This window comes from Lethenteron reissneri, chromosome 52, assembly GCF_015708825.2.
Source record: "Lethenteron reissneri isolate LAM-NWPU_2019-01 chromosome 52, ASM1570882v1, whole genome shotgun sequence".
In the NCBI taxonomy this organism is placed as follows: Eukaryota; Metazoa; Chordata; class Hyperoartia; order Petromyzontiformes; family Petromyzontidae; genus Lethenteron; species Lethenteron reissneri.
In genome coordinates, this window is record NC_083830.1 from 10,677,550 (window position 1) to 10,685,586 (window position 8,037).

Genomic DNA, 8,037 nt, shown 5'->3' on the forward strand with positions numbered 1-8,037 from the left:
CGGGGGGAAGCGGGGGGGGGGGGAAGCGGGGGGGGGGAAGCGGGGGGGGGAAGGGGGCGGAGCTAACTAGCCGAGGGAGCGGGGAGAAGCGGGGGGGGGGGGAAGCGGGGGGGGGGGTAAAGCGGGGGGGGGAAGCGGGGGGGGGGAAAGCGGGGGGGGGAAGCGGGGGGGGGAAGCGGGGGATGCTACAATACTTAGCCGAGGGGGCGGGGGGAAGCGGGGGGGGGAAGGGGGCGGGGCTACTTAGCCGAGGGGGCGGGGGAAGCGGGGGGGGGGCGGGGCTACTTCGCCGAGGGGGCGGGGGAAGCGGGGGGGGGAAGGGGGCGGGGCTACTTCGCCGAGGGGGCGGGGGAAGCGGGGGGGGGAAGGGGGCGGGGCTACTTAGCCGAGGGGGCGGGGGGTGTTGCGGGGTGGGCGGAGCTCCACCGAGCCTGGGACTCGGATAATTCACAACAACAACCGCCATTCGCCACTAAGTGACGTCAGCACGACGCTTGTGCCAGGCTATGTGCACGTTGAGGCCACGTGAAGTGTCGAACGCCCGCTGGCAGGAGGTCACGGGGCAGACTCAGGTGACACGGGTCGACTGACTGAGACGACTGGCTGATGCACCACCTGTGCCCCCTACTGTACCAACTTGCTGTGCTTTAGCCACCCGGCGGTCCGCTCGTTGTTGTGAGCGTCGCCCCTCCGCCCTCCGTTGTTGTTGGAGGGCGACTGCCTTCAACTGCCCAGTAGCGTCCTTCACGAGCCTCCTCCACTGAGGCCGATCTTGACACCGCTGGTACCAGTCATCGGCAAGTCCACTCAGCTCCACGTCCTCCCGTACCACATCACTCCATCTCTTCTCTAGCCCGTGCCGCGCCCGTTTAGCCGAACAGAAGCTGTTTAGGCATGCGGTGGCTGGGCATGCGGTGGCTGGGCATGCGGTGGCTGGGCATGCGGTGGCTGGGCATGCGGTGGCTGGGCATGCGGTGGCTGGGCATGCGGTGGCTGGGCATGCGGTGGCTGGGCATGCGGTGGCTGGGCATGCGGTGGCTGGGCATGCGGTGGCTGGGCATGCGGTGGCTGGGCATGCGGTGGCTGGGCATGCGGTGGCTGGGCATGCGGTGGCTGGGCATGCGGTGGCTGGGCATGCGGGCTACATGACCCAGCTAACACAGCCTTGCCTGCCAGAAGAAGATCACCAATGGGACTTTGTCCAGGTCTTTCAAGGATTTGTGAGCTCCTCACACAATCCAGCCTTTTTAAACCCAGGAGGGATTATAGGCAGGCCAGCCGAAATGTATTTAACCGGCAAAGAGTTCATTAGGGGAGTCCACATTTTGCAAGCATAGAGAAGGGAGGGCATGACCGTGGCCAAGAAGACCCGACGCCTCGTCTGGAGTGACAGACCAGGAAGCTTCCACACAGGGTTATGAAGCCAATGAAAATATAATGCCGCTCGACTGATTCGGAGTAAGACCTTTGCTGTCAAACCCAGGTGTATGGAAAACTCTCCACTCTCTCCACAACTGCCCCATCACCAATTGGGAGATGTGGGGGTGGAGTGTCTGATGGTACATATTACCCAGGCAGGTGCTTCGTTTTGGTGGGGCTGATGGTAAGGCTCCACCTCTTAGTGGCACGCTCCAGGTTCACCAGCAGTGACTCCAACTCCTCCTTTGAGTGAGCAGCAATCACCAGATCATCGGCATACACTGCTGCCCTGAGGGAGAGCCGTGCCCTCTCCACTGCTGCCCTGAGGGGAGCCGTGCTCCGTCTGCTGCTGCCCTGAGAGAGAGCGGCGCACTCTCCACTGCTGCCCTGAGGGAGCACCGTAGTCTCCACTGCTGGCTCGAGGGAGAGCCGCGCTCTCTCCACTGCTGCCGTGAGGGAGCCAGACGCACTCTCTCCACTGCTGCCCTGAGGGGAGCCGTGCTCCGTCCGCTGCTGCCCTGAGAGAGAGCGGCGCACTCTCCACTGCTACTGCCCCGAGATGTCGTGGGCGCTGCCCCAGAGCAAGCAGGCGCTGCTGCAGTCGTTTAACAAGCGGCTCAAGGACGATGTGCGCCAGTGGCGGCTCCTGCAAAATCTCTCAGGGGGGGCAAATGTCTGGATGATTGATAAGGATAAGGTACACCCATGCAACAGCTTAAGCATGTAAAGGCAACTTCACTTCTTTAATATTAATGAAAAATAAAGTGACTCTTACAATACATCTTGTTTGTTTCTATACTCACTATTAAAACAAACCACTCAAGTTTATTTTATGAAAGATTCCACTCGGTGGCCACAAATTATATTGTTGGATGAAACGTGCTTACGTATGATGACGTAAGCACGTATGATGACGTAAGCACGTTAGGGCGAGCCCTCCCGGAAGCCATAGAGAATGCATTGGAGCGCCCCCCGGTCGAAAAAAAACATCTTTGAATGCAAGTCTATGGGGCCACTCGGGGCGATTCTCAGCCGGAGTGAAATCGCCCAAAAAGAGGCGGTACTCCACAGAACGTGACATGACGCTGATTGGACTATATCCAGAGGCTGACAGTGACGGCTAGCGTGACTCTGTGGTTCAATGACATTGGTGGTGCGTCGCCCAATCGCCCTAATGAAGAAACCGCCCCTGATGTGCGCTCCATCCTGGACAACTTCACGGACATCGACAAGACGGCCAAGGGTCGTGAATGAAGAAGAAGTCCCCTGTGTGGGCTTCAGTGGGGCCGTCTGGTCGGGCAACAGAGTCACGAGAGGCCAAGCAACGACTTTCCAGCAGTGGGCTGGGCTCAAGGAGGGCTAGCTCGAGCACCATCCTGCGGCGAGGAAAGGAGGTGGTGCAAGCGGCACAGCCGAGCCCACAGCAGCCAAGAATCTGCTGTCTCTGTCTGGGGGGGGGGGGGGGGGGGGCTGTTCAACCCGAGCACACGGGCGAGAAGCCGTGCATGTGGTGACGAGTGCGGCAAGACTTTTTTTTCTCGGACTACAAGTATATGTATTTTTTTCCCGCTTGTGTGTTAAACTGTGTGTACCCCGGATATTTTAAAGATGGCAATTCTCCTGCTGTGTATCCTACTGCTGTCCCTCCCGGCCATATCTAGTGCCACAATCAACTCTACAAACAGAGATCTCATAGTGTAAATGCTTACCCCGAGCTCTCAATACTCTGATATTGCACTGTGTTTGAGTTGTACGCCTTCTGGTGTCATCTGGTCCAACACCAATGGGGACTAGGCTCTAAAGAGTTGCTCTAAAGAGTTGCTTCTTTTTGTTTGCTTTTTTGACTACTTGTGTTGTGGTTATTGCAAACATGATGCCTTGAATAAAGGTGTCAGTTTTGTACCAGTTTAAAAGGGTAAAAACCTACTACTATATTTTGCCACTGGTAAAAGAGATCTCATAGTGTAAAAGCTTATAGACACTTCTACACTCCATCATTTGATCCTTTTAAACCCTATCTTTGTCCCATTACTTCACCAGCACTCCTTCCAAACTTCATTCTGCTCTTAAAAATAACCCCATCTGCGAGCTGCTGCTATTCGTCCAAGGTTCGTCGCTCTTCATCCTTTCACAGAAAATACCTGTGCAAACTATTCATTCTACTTTTCTTATTTCTGGGTGGTATTGAGCTTCATCCTGGCTCAAATGTATAGAACTCGTATAATTCTGTAGATTTTTCTGGCAGAAAAGGTGTTGATGTTCTACATGTCAACATCAGAGGGCTTGTGATTAAAGTAAGTCAACTAAAACTAGAAGTGGCAAATCTTGACCCGGACATTTTTTGCCTAACAGAAACATTTCTCACTCCTGCCGTCAATGACTTGCAAATTACGATTGACAACTACAACCTTTTTCGGCTTGACCGAGGATCTAAAAGAGGTGTAATTGCCATCTATGTTCGTAATACTATTGCATGTTCACCAGCTCACTCCTTGTTTAAAAAATGTCGCTTTGAAGGTCTGGCTCTCAGAATAGCTCTCCCTAATAATCAACAGATATTGGTAGTGTGCTGCTATAGACCGGGAAAGATGTTGAAGCTGCATCTGCACTGAGAGAGCTTCTTGGGGGCCTCCCTAAAGGTGAGATAGTTTTAGTGGGTGATCTAAATTGCAATTGGCTAAACTCGCCGGCCGTGGCCACAAATTTTGCAGATGAATTTAACCTGTTTCAATTAATAAATGTCCCCACAAGACCCAACCTAAAAAAATCCGGGACAGTCATCTCTGCTTGACGTCCTATTGACAAATGCCCCTCACAATTTCGCACTGACTGGTGTTCTGGGTAATAACCTTAGTGATCACTCCTTCATTTTTGGAGTGAGATCATCAGCCAGACCCAAAGCCCCCCCCTAAATTGGTTGAGAAGCACTCCATGAGACACTTCAGCACTCAGGCATTCACTAATGATGTGCTTCACTCGGATATTGACAAGGTCTGTGATATCCCAACCCTGACTACGGCTTGGGAAACTTTCAGGTACACGTTTCTCCAAATTCTTAACAAACATGCTTCGTTGGTTAATTTTAAAACTAAAGGCAACCGTCCACCATGGTTTGATCCTTTGATTACAAAGCTCATGAAAACTAGGGACAAGGCTTGGGCATGTGCTCAGAAAAGTAATTTGGTCAATGACTGGCTAGAATACAGGATTTTAAGGAATAGATGCGTCAAAAAAATACGGCATGCAAAAAATGACTACTTTTCTTCGACTCTCCTGGAATCACATGGAAATGCTAGGATTTTCTGGAAAACAATCAAATGTATCGAAAAGGCATCCAAAACAGATAATCTGCCCGTTGAGCTTAATCGAAATGGGGAATATTTTTCAGATCCCTAAAAAATAGTTGACAATTTGAACCTTAATTTTTCTGAAGCTGGTATCCTATTTGATCATGTATGGGGAGTTACGCCTGCTCATGCAAATTCCTACACCCCTATCCAAACATTAAGCGAATTTAGTTTTCAGCCAATCCACGAAAGTAATGTTCTGAAACAACTGTCCAACCTCAAAGGGTCCTCCTCTACCGGAGCGGATAGTATTCCCGTCTTTGCTCTACTAAGTGTTGGTCACCTAATATACAAACTTATAGCCCATATTTTCAACCTGTCTATCAAATAAGCATCAGTTCCTCTAAAATGAAAACATTCCTATATTCGTCCACTTCACAAAGGGGGCCCTAAAGATGATCCAAATAACTACCGACCTATCCCAATTTTGTCCCCGTTGATGAAAACTTTTGAAAAATTATTGAACTACCAAATTAGCAGTTTCCTGTCCGCCAACAATCTATTACATGTAAAACAATCTGGGTTCCGAAAAAAATACAGCACCACATCTGCTGCATTAGACTCTCTGAATCACAGTTACAGTCGCCTTGATAATAAACAGTACTGCGCCTGTCTTTTTCTTGACTTGTCCAAAGCTTCTGATACAGTAGACCACAACATCCTGCTTAATAAAATAAGTTGCCTCGGTTTTTCCGAAAACACAGTCAAATGGTTAAAAAAATACCTCTTTTTTCGCACCCAAACTGTATTCACAGATGGTTGGAGGTCAAACAGTGTTATTTCTAGATTTGAAGCTTTTCGTGATTGCAAGGATTCATACTCTTATGTTTTTTTCCGTAAAGTCACGTAGGTAAAAAATAAAATAACTAAATAATAAAAGTAATAATAGAAATAAAATTAAATAATAAATCGCTACGTTTCGGAAGCAACACAAGTCTCCGTCATCAGGTGGGACCGTCACAGCTAAAGTTACTGCATCAAGTGAGGAAAATTCCAAGAGACCAGCCCTTAAATACAAGTTAAGGGGGGAGGGGCTTATCTGAATATGGTGACCAGGGAATGGAACGTGGGGGTGGTGGGCGGGGTTACAAGAGAAATTGGTCAACGTCGTCATGTGCAAGAAAACGGGGCTACAAGAGAAATTGGTCAACGTCGTCATGTGCATGAAAACAATCGGTGTACCTCGACCTAAACCGATGTTGGTTGAGAATCCAAATACAAAAAAGCAGTACTGTTAAACGCTGGGGATGTCAACACTCGGTAAAGTAGAAAAGTACCTGTCAAATAAGATGGTACAAATATGTGCAGTTAAATATTTTTTACATGGTTAATAACATCTTTTCAATGATTACTCAGTTTGTACCCATCATCATGGTTGAAGTTATGCCTATGTTTGTATATCTGAATGGCTTCGTGTACAAACCTTTGATGGTAGCCAGAGGGTTTGCAGAGCACCTTGGTCTCAGAAAAAACAATATAATGAGAGCCCACAGCATTGTAGCAATGATCGGCAACGGCGGAAGACTCAATTTTGCCGTGTTTCAGATCTGACTTTTGCTCGCAGACACGATCAGAGACATGACGTTTCGTTTCACCAATGTAACAATCACCACAGCTGCAACTCAGTTTATAGACTCCAGGGTATTGCAAGTCAGGGATGACATCCTTCACAGATGGAATTAGATCACGGATTTTACGTACTGTACTCGGACTTGGATCTTATATTTGTTTAGAATTTTGTCCTTGGGACATTCTGTCTACAGAAAAGCCACCCACACAGATTCCTACTTGAAACCTGATTCCCACCACCACCCATCTCAAAAGAATTATCTCATCAAAAAGGCTATACCACAGAGCTCATGGCATTTCTGACCAACACCACCTGGCCAGTGAATTAAGACATGTACATCGGGCCCTCAGGATGAACGGATACTCTGACCGTACCATCCGCCAAGCTGTTTCTCCCACCATACAGAAACAGCCACTTGAAACTCCGATCAAAACTATCACGTTGCCATACATAGCAGGCGTGACCAAAAAGATCTTCAAAATTCTAAACAAACATAAGATCCAAGTCCGGCTGCAGGGTCTGGTGGTACATGTTGTTTATGTCATTTATTGTGAAAATTCCGTCAGTTCCTATGATCACTGTTTCATTGCTTTCATGGCTTTATTTTGGTGATTTCGAAAAGTTTATTGGTTTGGCCATGTTTGTTTGTTGTAGTACGGAGTAAGATTGATGGCCTTAATCTAAGTTGTCTTGTGGTTGTTGTTGTTATTTGACTTGCATCCCACTGGGATTTTTGCACACAGCGTTGCTGTACGGTGCTTTTTCTGCAATATTTTGCAGTCTTTTCTTGGATTTTCTGTTTGCACTTTGCCACATATTCACTTTTAAATGTTTTCTTGTTCATGTTTTTGTTTTTTGTTTGTTGCGGTTGCACCCGATTCAAGAGCAGAATGGCTCACAGGGCTATACATAATAAATGAACTTGAATTTGAATACATAACGTGGTTTATCAATAGGAAGCCGTCTCTTGACCACACTCGGGCATCGATTAGCCTCCCATCGTATCTGTATCAGATGGAAATTCCTCCGGTATAGCCATCGAAGGCTTCACAAACTACGTGGTCAAAATAGATGTTTAAAAATGTGGGAGCCAGAGGACATCCCTGTCGCACCTCAAGGTGAACAGGGAATGGCTCCGACTCCCGGACACGTAGTTTTACCTATGCCTGCTCACCATCATGATTGTGAGCAGAAAATCAGGGACTCCAAAAACACGAATAACAATCCAGAGCCCAGGCCTACTAATGGTATTATAGGCCTTGACCGGGTCAATAAAGCAGAGATGTAGGTCCTGTTGGAATCCTCTACACCCCTACTGCAGCAGATGGACAGAAAATATGCAATCTGTGCAGGACTACCCTTTCCTGAAACCACATTGGAGCTCTGCAAGCCTCTCCTCAGCGTGCCTGGCAAGGCGATGGTTAATAATCCTTGCCTGGATCTCCCGGCACACTGAGGTGGGTAGATGCCCCTGAAGTTGTTAACGTGTGTGTGGTACCCCTTCTTAAAAAGGGGGACCATTAGGACATCCTTCCAATCCTGTGGAACTCGTCCAGTGGTCCAGACTTATTATGATGTCATGTAGGGCAGTTTGCACACAAATGCCCCCCTCCCTCAGCATTTCGCTTGGGAGATAATTTCTGCCCAGTGCTTTCCTGGTCTCAGACTCTGGAACGCGAGCAGCAACGCAGCCAGGACCCA